We start from the raw sequence: 14,609 nt of genomic DNA on the forward strand, positions 1-14,609 counted from the left end.
TCCAGGGGATCTTCCCAACTCAAGGATCGAACCCAGATCTCCCACATTGCAGGTGGATTCTTTACCATCTGAGCCACCATGGAAGCCCTAAATTAGAAGCAAGTAAATCTAATTCAACTCTATTGTTGAAAAAATGAATTTTCTTGAGGACTTCTGTTCAATAATTCCATTATATGATAAAAAAAAACTGTGTAAATTGTTGCCTTTGGATTTGCTTTGAACTATAGATTACCATGGGCTTCCCCAGTGGCTCAGCAGTAAAAAGAATCCATTTGCAATGCAGAAGACTCAGATTCAACCCCTAGGTTGGAAAGGTCCCCTGGAGGAGGAAAATGACAACCCATTCCAGTATTCTCATTTGGAAAATCCCATGGGCAGAGGAGCCTTGAGGGCTAGAGTTCATGGGATCGCAAGAGTTGGAGACAATTAGGGGCTAAAGAAGCAAAAAGACAAAAATAGATGGCAACCCACTCCAGTACTCTTGCCTGGAAAATCCCATGGATGGAGGAACCTGGTAGGCTGCAGTCCATGGGGTCGCGAAGAGTCTGACATGACTGAGCAACTTCACTTTCACTTTTCACTTTCATGCATTGGAGAAGGAAATGGCAACCCACTCCAGTGTTCTTGCCTGGAGAATCCCAGGGACAACGAAGCCTGGTGGGCTGCCATCTATGGGGTTGCACAGAGTCGGACACGACTGAAGAAACTTAGCAGCAGCAGCAGATTACCGACAGAAGTAACCCTCTTCTCTTATATTCCTGCCTTGCAATTATGTACAAATCATTGTGCCTTCCACCAGCCAACCCAGGCTCCTGCCCTAGGTCCTCACTGTGGACAGCTCTTCTTTGATCCTTATCTAGTTGGGCCCATCCCTATAAGGCGAGGAGTCTTCAGGGCCAAAGGGATAGGTCTACTCATAGCCCATGTCCCTCCCTCCCAGTAATTTAGTAATACAGCCTAGACCCTCACAACCCATTCCACCCACTGAGTCAGAATCTTGTTTTAACAAAGTTCCCAGATGACTCAAATAAATATTAAAGTTTGTCAAGTATTATTTTAGACTCTACTCTAACCTGAGGTGCCAGAATTCTTGGCCCAAATGGCCTGGCATCTGTGTTCAGGGCCTGTGTGGACTCTTCAATGGGTCTGTCCTCCTAACAGCAATGCTGCCAATGGATGTGGGCTTGTGCCTGAGCAGGGACCAAGAGATGACCATCTGGGGAGCACACCCATAGATGGAATTTGGAAAGATGGGCCAATTGTTCTCATCCATGTATGCAAAGCTGCCCTGTTGAGGACAGAACACCAGGACTGAAATAAGAAGGGGGATCTCAGGGTTCTATCTGTACCATTGCTCTGAACCTGGGTGGAAATATTAAGTTCTGTGGTTGAGGTGAATCTTAAACAAAAACATAATCATAAACCCCAAGCTCACATGTATGTGAAGTAATACTATTGCAACACAAAGATAAATCAGAAACCCCAAGTAAACCTTACCTCACTGACCTCAAAGCAAATATATACACTGTGGAATGTGGGGAAATCAGTCCTATTTCAGGAAATGTCTAGAATTTCTCAACTTTGTACATAGCTTAGTATTTTACACCATGTTCCTTCTTTGTCACACACCCTCCCCCATCAAATTATGATTTGGCAGATTTTACAAAATTGCAAAAGAAACTAGCAGGAGTATAAGGGAATTTAGAAATTTCTTTTCTTTTGATTTAATTTTCAGAGCTTTGCTAAAGGAGTGCTTTAAACCTGTGTAGAGAGGCACCAGGCACTCTACATATAGCCCTACAATTGTTCTGCCAAGTAGGCATTCTTATCCTCTATTCTGCAAACTAACAGACCATGAGGATTCAAGTGACTTCCCTAAACCTTGTAGTAAATGAAGGCACTGAAGTTTGAACCCAGGACTTCATTCTCTAAACTTTGTGACTTTTTTTATTATGTCAAAGTACTTCATTAAATACCATGGGTTTGTTGTTGTCATCTGTTTCACTTGTGCCAGGTAGAATATGTGCCTTTGGGGCAGGGATGGAAGGGGTCATTGAACACCCAGTTCTTGCTGAACAGTTTAAATAACTCACTGTAACCAAGAGGGAATGTGATGTTAATTGTGGACTATGTTTGTGTCTGGAAATTGGAGATGGACATTTTGCTTTGTCCACAAAACATACTGTATTAAACACCATAAATAAACTTCCCCAGAAAGTGTTTTTGTACACTTAAAGGGAAAAATAAGTATATGACATATTAATAAGATGTCCTGAAATTATTCTATTTCAATTCCTCCGAAGTGGAGAAGGCAAAGTATTTGCAGCCATTGGAGTATGAACCAAGGAGCAGTGATAGGAGGGAATAAGGGTTTCTGTGTTCTGTCTATCAGTCTTATGTGCCGACTGATTTCTTGGGCAGCCCTGGTTGTGGTTGTTTCCCAAAGGACCATGGAAAGCTGGCCTCCCCAGTTGCTCAGCTGTAAAGAATCTGCCTGCAATGCAGGAGATGCAGGAAACACAGGTTTGATCCCTGGGTTGGGAAGATCCCCTGGAGGAGAACATGGAAACCTACTCCAGTATTCTTGCCTGAAAAATTTCATGGACAGAGGAGCCTGGAGGGCTACAATCCAAAGGGTCGCAAAGAGTCGGACACAACTGAGCGACTGGGCACAGCGACAGTACATTTGGGCCGGAAGTCTGTAATAACTGGTCTCTCTAATTGCTCTTTTATATATTCCAGACCATCTACTCTCTATCTCTCTTGAGAGCAAATGGAAACAGATAAGATTCAGGAACTGTTTTTCTCAGAAACCTTTTTTTTTTTTTTTTTACTTAGCTCTGCACTTGTTGAAACTTGGTTATTTGGGGTACTCAAAAGTAACTTCCTTTTCAGAAAGGAGACAAAAACTTACACAAACCTGAGGGAAGCACAATTTGCCAAATATTCGATTTGATAATAGAAGGAGTTGACTCAAACTGGTTTCCTTTATTGTGTGGCATTTTCCTTGGTAACTTTGTAAGAGTTACCTCTCCTTTGTACACACAGTAGCTTCCTGGCACAGAAGGGGCCCGATAAGGAGCTGGCATGCAGTACAGTGCTTTCAGATCAGGATCACAGATAGACAGTCTGTAGGCAAAAGGACAAGTCCTTCTGTCCTTGGCATTTCTCTAAAAAGTCTCATTTTATGTATATCTCAAAATAGGTGGATTCCCCCATCTTCTTTAAACAAACAGAGACCAGTTTAAGAGCTTATTTTTGAACTATGAAATTCATAAATCTAAACTAATGAAAGGCAAAAGAAGCAGCCAGATCAATCTGGCCTGAGGAATGAATATTTCTATTGTGTTGTGATTTGCATTTTTAACAGTAAAGACCATGGGTCTATTCATTTCACAACTGGTTGGCCATGTATTATGAGATGCATATGGTGAAGGCAATGGCCATGGTTTAGACATACAACTCTATTTTTTTGAACAGATCCCAATTCATTTGATGATAAATGTAAGACAAGGATACAGAATCATTTCATATTGGTGAAATTACCACAAAATGCTGTAAGATTGGTTCAGCAAGCTGAATTGTTTGGTTAGAGACTTGAGGAGTTCTGGCTTTAAATACTGGAAATGAATGCTGTTTCATTGCCAGTATTGTACTGTTTGAGGTCTTGAATGTCAGGCTGGGAAAGTATTTCTGAATTTGAGAGGCATCTGGAAGTCCCTTTAAGTTTCTGAGCTGGTTGTATGAGCAGCTGTGGTGAAAAGCAGAGGGTGAATTAATTCAGATAAAGAGAGTACAAATGAAAATGTGAGCTCCAAAATGACTGTCTTCACACTGGCTTATGGGGGCATGAACAGCTGGTTGGGATTGTTGTTTTTCAGTCACTATGTCATGTGCTACTCTTTGTGACCCCATGGACTGCAGCATGAGAGAGGCTCTTCTGTCCTTCACTGTCTCCCCAAATTCGCTCAAATTCATGTCCATTGAATTGGTGATGCCATCCAACCATCTCATTCTCTGCCTCCCCCTTCTCCTCCTGCCCTCCGTCTTGCCCAGCATCTGTGTCTTTTCCAATGAGTTGGCTCTTCCGATCAAATAGCCAAAGTATTGGAGTGTCAGCATCAGTCCTTCCAATGAATATTCAGGATTGATTTCCTTTAGGATTGACTGGTTTGATCTCCTTGAAGTCCAAGAGACTCTCAAGAGTCTTCTCCAGCACCACAATTCAAAAACATCAAAGTGCTGAAGAATTAATGCTGTTTGGGATAAATGCCTCTTTTTTTTTTTTTTTTTTTTAATTGATAGAGGTATGGCTGTTATATATAGTAACATTTTTATATTGTAAAAATGTGTTAGTTTCTGCTGTACAGGAAAGTGATTCAGTTATATATATGTATACATATGTATTCTTTTTCAGGTTATTTTCCACTATCAGTTATTACAAGATACTGAGTATATTTCCCTATGCTATGCAGTGGGTCTTTATTGTTTATCTATTTTAGTAGTATGTACCTGTTAATCTTAAACTCCTAGTTTATCCCTACCCTTTGCCCTCTAGTAATCATAAAATTGTTTCCTATGTCTGTGAGTCTGTTTCTGTTTTAAATGAGTTTGTTTGTATCATTTTTCTTAGATTCCACATACAAGTGATATCAAAGGTATTTGTCTTTCTATGACTTACTTCACTGAGTGTGATAATGTCTAGGTCCATCCATGTTTCTGCAAATGACAGTATTTCATTACTTTTCATGGTTTAGTGATATTCCATTACTCATATGACTTTTATGTAGCACATCTAGAAATAGACAAGAACATTATAAAAATACAAATCATGACATATTGAATTTTCTGTTTCTCTGATTCTCTCCTCTACCCCCAACCCAACTAGATCTTAGCTCTCATGATTTCCTCTGTCTTCCATGTACCTAATGCTATTCTTTTTCAGTCACCTTCTTGACTTATCAAAGTCCTCACATCCGTCAAACCCCAGCTTAAAGGCCACCTACTTTACAAAGCCATTAGGCTATTCTGAGTTTCTTGAAGACTTGTTATGTGTTCTTCAAACTCTTTGCATGGCACTTGGCACAAGGTTGAAGATCAGTAAACATGTATTAAACAAATGAAAACTTCTTTGATTCAACTCTTAGGGACTGTTCCTAACTCAGTCTTACTTACAAATTTATCCAGAATAATTTCTCTGAACTTTATAGAGGAATGTTAATGGGGATTTGCTGATAAAGTTGACATTCAGAGCAATTGTTAAATATTGTGGGAGTTATAGTCTAAAAGGTTTGAAGGAAGAATCAGAATATGAGGCTCCTAGTAAAGAATATAACACCAGTCTACCAAAGTATGTCTCTAAGGATGACAAATTTCATGTCATTTTCATCAGTGGCAAGCAGGTTATCATTTTGAATCCTAGGATCACAATTTGTTTCACCCTGACAAGCATGGAGCACCAAATGGAACTTCTAAAACATGAGCATTTAGATGCCCAAAACTAAAAGAGCCAGTTTCTTCTCTTTTATCTAAAACTAATTTACTCTCTACTTTATGGGATTAACTTTCCATTTAAGTGGTATCTGTGAAACCAAAGCTTTTGTTATAAAATGGACACATTTCCCTTTAGGAAAAGGCCTGAGAGAGAGGGTTTTTTCTTTAATTATTTACCCGTGACTCCAATAGGAATGTATTCCTAGTTAGCCTGTCAATAGAAGTATAGAAATAGCAAATTAGAAAGAACTGCTGGAGTCAGGAACATTGATAGCAGCAAGAAATAACTGCCTGATGGTGAGAGAAGAGACAGCTGATATAAGAACTAATAAACTTAGCAGTCAAGACTCTTTTAGAGCTTGAGTAAGAGCCTTACTCTTCATATGTAACAATTGGCCTTCATAAAGGAAAACATTAGAGGATAGCAAAGTATTATGGAGGTCTGAATATTTGCCTAGGTACCCTTCTTCTGTTTTGGCAAAATTAAGCAGTGAAGGACATAGAACACACAGATATATTAAATTCCTCTCATATCTTAAAATCTGGGGTTCATGATGATTTTTATTAAGCCATAAAAGAATTAGGTATTTTTAGTATAAACTGTTTAAGAAAATAAGAATGTAAGTTTTAAAACGATATCCATCCAAATAATCCATTCATATCAATTCTGGAAAGTAAAATATTTCTGTATGTCATTTAAGTGAAACCCACACATAGATAATCCTTGTCTCTTTCTGGTCCGAAATGCTAGACATGTGCATTGTTGGAGTGTCTTCTAGAGGATATCTAACCCAATGCCTTTATTGTTTTATAATAAGAGTGTCTCAGTCTTTTGAGGTTATTATAACACAACACCAGGGACTGAGTAGCTTGTAAGCAACCCAAATTTATTTCATAATTCTGGAACCTGGGAATTCCAAGATCAAGGTGCCAGCAGATTCGGCATCCAGTGAGGGCTTGCTTTCTGACTCACACATGATGCTGTCTCTCTGTGTCCTCACATAACAGAAGGATGAAAGTCCTCTCTGAGGTCTCTTTTATAAAAGCACTAATCCTATTCTTGAGACCTCTGCACTCATGACCTAACCTCCCAAAGGCTTCACTCCCTAATTTCATCACCTTGGGCATTAGGATTTTAACACAGACGTCTTGGGGGGATGCAAAGGGTTTCCCTTGTGGCTCAGCTGGTAAAGAATCCGCTCGCAATGCGGGAGACCTGGGTTTGATCCCTGGGTTGGGAAGGTTCCCTGCAGAAAGGAAATGCTACCCACTCCAGTATTCTGGCCTGGAGAATTCCCTGGACAGTATAGTCCATGAAGTCACAAAGAGTCAGACACAACTGAGCGACTTTAACTTTCACTTTTCTGCGGGGATGCAAACATTCAGAAAGCATGCTATGCTGTGCGCTGTGCTCAGTCGTGTCCAACTCTTTGTGACCCCGTAGGCTACAGCCTACCAGGCACCTCTGTCTATGGAATTTTCCAAACAAGAATAGTGGAGTGGGTTGCCATTTCCTCCTCCAGGGGATCTTCCTGACCCAGGGATCCAACAGCCATCGCCTGAGTCTCCTGCATTGTAGGTAGATTCTTTACCTGCTGAGCTATCAGGGAAGCCCTAACTGTAATAAACATTGTTTTGGTCTTTCTGCACAGATATAATTTATTGGGCTTTAAAAGTACCTTAGAAATGATCTAGTTCAACTTCCTGGTTTCACGGAGGACCCTTGGAGCCCAGACAAAAGAAAATGTTTTAAGTTATTCAGCAAATAGATCCAGCCTTTGAATGCAGGCCTCCTAACTGTACTCAAAGTTACTACCCTAGCACCACACTACTCCTGAGTTCTCTCTTTATAGACATTGTTGGTCTGTTTATTGCTTTATCACTGACCTCTCTGCCATGAAACAAACTTTCTTGATTCCCCATGCCAATAAATGGTTAATCTCCCTGAGCCCAAGGCCCTGGAAACTTCTGGGAGGGAGCCAGGTGAGCAAAGAGAGCAGATAAAGGCAGCACCTGCCTATGGGTTTGGAACAGCCTGGGGACACGGAGAGAATGTAAACACTTTCTGCAGATCTTATTGTCTGACTCTGTGCCAGCGTCTTTTGGGTTCTTGTCATGGAAAATATTTCGTCTGAGGTCATTCATTGAGCAGAGGAGCATTGAATACCCTCCAGGGTGCCAACCCCGGTCCTGCTTTTGTGCAGATTAAATAAGCAAGGGACTAATGTTTCGGGGGCCTAGAAGCCTGCCTTGCAACAATACAGACCAGGAGGTAGGGAAAAGGAGCCATTTAGAAAACACGTTGTGTTGTTCTGAACTACCCTCTCCTCCTGGCTGTGCGCCCTCCCCCTCCTCCTGCACGGCCTCCCTGTGTTTGCTCACCCCTACTTACAAGCACACGCCCTGTGTTTAGAGCAAGAGTTAATGTCTGCGCTTCCTCATAAATCTCGGTTTGCCGCCTGGAGCTATGTTTTTAATTCTGCGGTGGAGCTTTGAGATTCGAGATGAGTAGGAAGGAGGGGCGGCTGAGGAGGTAGTCAAGGAAGCCGCCATGTCTCTCCTTCTGCAGACTGGCCTCCTCATTTGGTGTTTTGAACAGATATTTTATACCTCAGCACAGCATCTGTGAAAGCCTGGATGGAAGCTGCAGGGGCTGGGGGTGTCCTGGGAAAGGATGTTGAGTGTATCACATTGTGCAAAAGGATGCACAGTTTTCTCCGAGGACAGAAAAAATGTGTGGAATGAGCAATTAACCCAGACTGGTTGGCATGTTTTTCTAGTTCAGCTAAAAATGACTTCAAGGAGAGGAGTCTTTCTGACAAAAATAATTCATGTCTCAAAAAGCTTGTAATTGAAGCAAGTTTTCCCTCCATTGAACTTGAACTCCTTCTTGTGTTGTTAAACCATATTTGTTTTCTATGATTGGTCCTTTGGACCTTGTACGATAGCTTCTCCTGGATAAGCCTCTTCTCTTCAATATGACTTTGCTTATTTTGGTGGAGCAGGAAAATCTGTTGGGCTGCTGTGATGATTTAAAGTAGTAGTTGCTTGGGCCTTCCACCCTGCCTGCAACTGTATTTGAGTAGAATTCTGCGTCTGAGTCACTGAGTCAAACATGTAATTAACATGACTAAAGGAAGAACTCTGGTCTTTGAAAATTCTGGCCCTCGGTTTTTATGTCTATAAAATGCAAGAACTAGAAACACACCTCTAAAGAGCCTTCCAATGCAGTCAGTCATACTAGGATCCTAACAATCTCTAGCTATTATATACCCTCTTCCTCCACCAAGTTCTTATGAGTCCTAATGGGTTTTTTTCTTCTGCTTCTGTACCTTTCTGTGAGGTTTTGAAATTTACCAGAAGTGAAAGGTACATTAACCTTCTTGTTTCCACTTCTGTGGTAATGGAGGCCAGATCCAGCTGGTTTCTTTAAGGATAGAAAGTGGGAACAAAATAAGTTGTAATAGGTGAACTTTTGCGCTTCTGTAATGGGACATTCAGGTTTCTGGGCCTGTTTAGGCCTGGGAAGCAGATGAAAGTAAAGATCATGGGCTTCTAGAGTTCAGAATTTCCCTGGTGGCTCAGGTGATAAAGAATCTGCCTGCAATGCACGAGATCCGGATTCGATATCTGGGTCAGGAAGATCCCCTGGAGAAGGAAATGGCAACCCACTCCAGTGTTCTTGTCTGGAGAATCCCATAGACAGAGGAGCCTGGCGGGCTACAGTCCATGGGGTCACAAAGAGTTGGACTCGACTGAGTGACTAACGCTTTCACTTTCAGTAGAGTTCAGGGATTGAACCCTATCCATTTCTCTACTCCTGATAGTATACCGCACAGAGAATTTGCTGATTAAATGGTGGAATTGAAGACAGACAACTTAGGAATGTTGTAGAGAACCATCTCTAAGGTGATTTAAAAGATGATTTAGAAAAGTTTTTTAAAAGATGATGTTAGAAAAGTTTTACAGAACTGTATGTATTCAGTCTGAAGAACAGAATTGAAAGGTTGTCATAAGGTGAATGAGAGTCTCTGATGGATTTAAGTCTAAGTAGGAAATCATATGGGCTTCCCAGGTGGTGCTAATGGTAAAGAACCTGCCTGCCAGTGCAGGAGACATGAGACCAGGGTTCCATCATCACTGGGTTGGGAAGATCCCCTTGAGGAGGGCATGGCAACCCACTTTAATATTCTTGCCTGGAGAACCCCATGGACAGAAGAGCCTGGTGGGTTACAGTCCATGGAGTCGAAAACAGTTGGACACAACTGAAGTTACTGAACACGCACAGGAAAATATATACATCAATACACTTATGTGAAGCAGAAGCTGAACACATAAGGAATACCCTGGGACTCAGAATCAGCTGGAGGAAAAGGGATTAATAGGTGAAGTAACGCATAGAAGACTTTAGCATCTCCTCTGCGCTAGACTCAGATAATGTTCTGATTAAACCTGGTCATATTCTTTATCTTATTTCCTGTGAAGTGAACTTCATCTGTTTCTATAAAAATATATTTTTTTAAATTGCTTATAAGGGTCAAATACAAAAAAAGAAATAAAACCTCTAACAGTACCCAGTAAGCATTATGGTACATGATAGGGACTTAATATTTGCTAGTTGGACAGAACCTTCCAGCATACAAAACATTTTTTCATCTATTATCCTCTTGTCCTTCATGAAATTGTGGTTGCCTAACATCAGAAAGGTAGTGTGAAATGTCCAAAGACATAGAACTAGTGAAAGCCAAGGTTTACCTTTAGAGTATGATTTTGAAAAGAAGGCTATTGAATTTTCCTTGTGAAATAATTTGATTTTGACATTATTTATGTGGGACTATGCTCCCATGTTGATTAATCTGAACAGAGAAGCTCAGTGAGAAAGACCCAGTCTTCTCACCCTGGTGACATAACATTTTTATAAATTCCCCCTACACTTCTAGGGCTAACTTATTTTCCTATAATCTCATAATTGCTTATGTTAAGAGTATATAAAAAATTTACAGCTCCTTTGAGACAGGGCCTTCTGACCTTCAGCTGGGATCCCTGGGCAGGCTTGGTGCCCACAGATTATGACTGGCTCCTTCAGGCGAATTCTTTTACCTCTGTGTCTGTTGGAAATGAGGCTGCATTGTGTAATGGCAGGAGCTTAACTTGGGATGTATTTTGTAATTATAGCCCAGGATGATGAAAAGACCCCTAAAATGGAATCTTGAGAGACCAGGGCTCTCACCAGGTCACCCCTGTGTGTAGTGATGCTTCAGGAAAGCCTTAGTCCTTTCTGAGACTCAGTTTTCTCACCTCCAGAAAGAAGGCACTCAGTCCTATCTTCCAAAAGTCCTTCTGGCTCTGAGATTCTACAGTTTATAAACCTTAGACTATTATTCCACCACATGGTGCCTGATTTGTTCTTTTCCATGTTTGTAGAAGTTCCTGAGGTGCTAAAGTGGTAGGTGCTAAAGTTCCTGAGGAGTGATGGACCAATACTGGGTGAGGGTTTTGCAGCAGAAGATGTTCTCAGAACAGCCCCACTGTTCTCCTCAGTGGGGCTAATTTGATGCTCCACTGTGTGGATCACAATAAACTGTGGAAAATTCTGAAAGAGATGGGAATACCAGACCACCTGACCTGCCTCTTGAGAAAGCTATATATGCAGGTCAGGAAGCAACAGTTAGAACCGAACATGGAACAACAGACTGGTTCCAAATAGGAAAAGGAGTACATCAAAGCTGTATATTGTCACCCTGCTTATTTAACTTATATGCAGAGTACATCATGAGAAACGCTGGGCTGGAAGAAGTACAAGCTGGAATTAAGATTGCCAGGAGAAATATCAATAACCTCAGATATGCAGATGACACCACCCTTATGACAGAGAGTGAAGAGGAACTAAAAAGCCTCTTGATGAAAGTGAAAGAGGAGAGTGAAAAAGTTGGCTTAAAGCTCAACATTCAGAAAACTAAGATCATGGCATCTAGTCCCATCACTTCATGGGAAATAGATGGGTAAACAGTGGAAGCAGTGGCAGACTTTATTTTTTGGGGCTCCAAAATCACTGTGGATGGTGACTGCAGCCATGAAATTAAAAGATGCTTACTCCTTGGAAGGAAAGTTATGACCAACTTAGATAGCATATTAAAGAGCAGAGACATTACTTTGCCAACAAAGGTCCATCTAGTCAAGGCTATGGTCTTTCCAGTGGTCATGTATGGATGTGAGAGTTGTACTGTGAAGAAAGCTGAGCACTGAAAAATTGATACTTTTGAACTGTGGTGTTAAAGACTCTTGAGAGTCCCTTGGACTGCAAGGAGATCCAACCAGTCCATCCTAAAGGAAATCAGTCCTGGGTATTCATTGGAAGGACTGACGCTGAAGCTGAAACTCCAATTCTTTGGCCACCTCATGTGAAGAGTTGACTCATTGGAAAAGACCCTGATGCTGGGAGGGATTGGGGGCAGGAGGAGAAGGGGATGACAGAGGATGAGATGGCTGGATGGCATCACCGACTTGATGGACATGAGTTTGAGTAAACTCTGGGAGTTGGTGATGGACAGGGAGGCCTGGTGTGCTGCGATTTATGGGGTCGCAGAGTTGGACACGACTGAGCGACTGAACTGGACTGAACTGAAACTAAAGAAGCCCCAGTCTGTAGGTTTCTTGTAGAACTTGTATGTCCTTGACTGGGTAATTCTAGTAGCATCATGACCATAGCTGTCTACATGACTTACACAGAGTTACTGAGGTCATAAAATATCACCACATGGAGATACCCTAAAGAAAATATGGGGAAATTGAGATTCAGAAAGAGAAATGAGTTTGGCTATATAGTCACATAGCATTAAGTGTCAAAACCAAGACTCTTCCACAGTACTCCCTGACTTCCTGTTCATTGCATTTTTTATTCTATTCTCTCCCCTCGGATGACCACTGCCATGGTACCACAAAAAACTGTTTAATAAAGCATTCCTGGTCATATTCTCCACAGTTGCCCTAATGATATTTGATAGAATATGAATATGATAAGATTTTTATGGCACTCTGGTTCTAAAAGATTTGCTGAGAAATACCACTTTAGTTTTACCTTTGGAGAAACTGCTCGGTTGTAGATTTCTCTTCTCAGCTATCACCTCTGGAGCTCAGGAGAGAAGGTTGGCTGAATTTGTCTATTTAGAAGTAGTATACTACATCTCTGAAAGGCATTGCCACACTCAAATTGATCAGTTGCTTAGAAATAGGGTCCCTCTTGAATTTCAACTTCCTTTGGGGGTTTCCCTAAAGTGAAAGAATATAAACTATATTTACTGGGAAAGCTATCTTGGCAGATTTTCATCCCCTTTGGATAAAAGGAAAATTGCATCCAGCACATAAATTGACATATGAAGTAGTAAATAATTGTATCATGCAAGTTGTTTTAATGGACTCAAGCCAGAATGCTCCATTAACTGGCATACATAGAATATTCATTGAGTTTAAGGCTTATTATCAGGCCAGGGAAAAAAAGGGAATGAAGTAAAGTATGGGTGGGTGGGGGGGAGATAAATGTCAGTGTGTGTACTCAGTCGTGTCTGCCTCTTTTGCAGCCCCATAGACTGAATCCCACAAGGCTTCTCTTGCCATTAGAGTTTTCAGGCAAGAATACTGGAGTGGGTAGCCATTTCCTCCTTCAGAGGATCTCTCTTATCCAGGGGTCGAACCCCATCTGCTGTGTCTCCTGCATTGCAGGCAGATTCTTTACCCTCTGAGCCATCAAGGAAGCCAGTATAACAGCTAAGAAAATGAACCAGCAGAAAGGGAACTTTAGCGATCTTCAATATTTTAATTTTTCTCTTTTCTTTTTCTTTCTTTTTTTTTTCCTTCTCTTTCCTGGGCAAAGGATTAAGAACAAAAAAAAGGCTGGATATCAGCTTTCAGATAGAATTATCAAAAATCTGAGAATTGGGCAGCAGAATGTTCCAGGCTCTTTTCTTACTTCCGTTGTGTAAGAAGAAGCTGAGGCCAGTCGGGGTGTTTTACATGGAGGTGTGAAATTGTGTTTATACACATCTCTACATGGCTAAACATTTGGAAGCCACAATGACATTCCCAAAGGAATCTATCCTTAATACAGGAAGTGACAGCTTTGTGAAGGCATCACAATTGAGCTCTGGTTTTTCCTTCTAGATCCCAGGATTTAATTTCTAGAAGAAATGAGAGCTCTGTGATGTTCCATGGGGCTGCTTAGACTTACAGGCAACTTAGTTTCAAAGCTTGTCGAATGCAAAGCACCTGAGATTGGCTCAACCTCAGGGACCTTTTTGCATTCAGAAATGTCTAAAACCACAAACTGTAAATTCTGAAGGGTACAGGCAAAAAGAGGGCAGAGATTACAGACTTGTTATTCAATGAGACCGCATTCCTCTCCCACAACTCCCCTCCTATCACACTCCCAAACCTACTTTCTCTTGCTCTGCAGTTGGGTTTACTAAATAGGCTTGGGCTCTCAAAGATAGTGGTGCCCCCCGCATGCTGTGGATCAGAACTGTGACCAGGCAGAGCTCTGGCATGTTTGTTGCTGCAATTCTGGTGGATGAAGTGTGTGCAGAGAATAGAGAACCAGGAGACGTAAAAGCTGAGGCCACAGGGCATTTTGAATTGGCCATCAATTCTCTTAAAGATCAAACATACCCTTCTACTACAGAAGTCCCAATGTCTTTTTCTCAGTCATTTCCTGCCTGGTTTTACTGCTTGGTAGATTCTGTAGTTGTTGTTATCTCCCTTCTCCTTGAAACCATCTCCCATGTTGACTATGTCTTCCATGTTTCAATTCCTGTCTTGCCACCTTGACTCTTCTTTCTTCCTTTTTCTTTTAACTTTGACTGTCAGAATATTGGCATAACTTCAATATCCTTATTTCAACTTTGACCATCAGAATATTGGCATAACTTCAGTATCTTTATTTTCAGCCTTGGTTTCTGTCCAGAATACCTGAGTCACATTTCCAACCAAGCATTAACCCACAGATTTGTCAACAACACCTTGAACTCATCATGTTGTTCAGTTGCCAAGGCATGTCTTTATGACCCCATGGACTGCAGCACACCAGGCCTCTCTGTCCCTCACTCATCATGTTTGAGACCAAA

At 41.3% G+C, this 14,609-nt stretch overlaps 1 protein-coding gene across 1 annotated transcript in view; it reads left to right on the plus strand.

Annotated features, from left to right (window-relative positions):
• TPRG1 (tumor protein p63 regulated 1) overlaps window positions 1-14,609 on the plus strand; it is a 335,634-nt gene that overhangs the window by 302,294 nt on the left and 18,731 nt on the right. The window lies entirely within an intron of this gene.

The sequence above is a fragment of the Dama dama genome, chromosome 19, assembly GCF_033118175.1.
Source record: "Dama dama isolate Ldn47 chromosome 19, ASM3311817v1, whole genome shotgun sequence".
Taxonomy (NCBI): domain Eukaryota; kingdom Metazoa; phylum Chordata; class Mammalia; order Artiodactyla; family Cervidae; genus Dama; species Dama dama.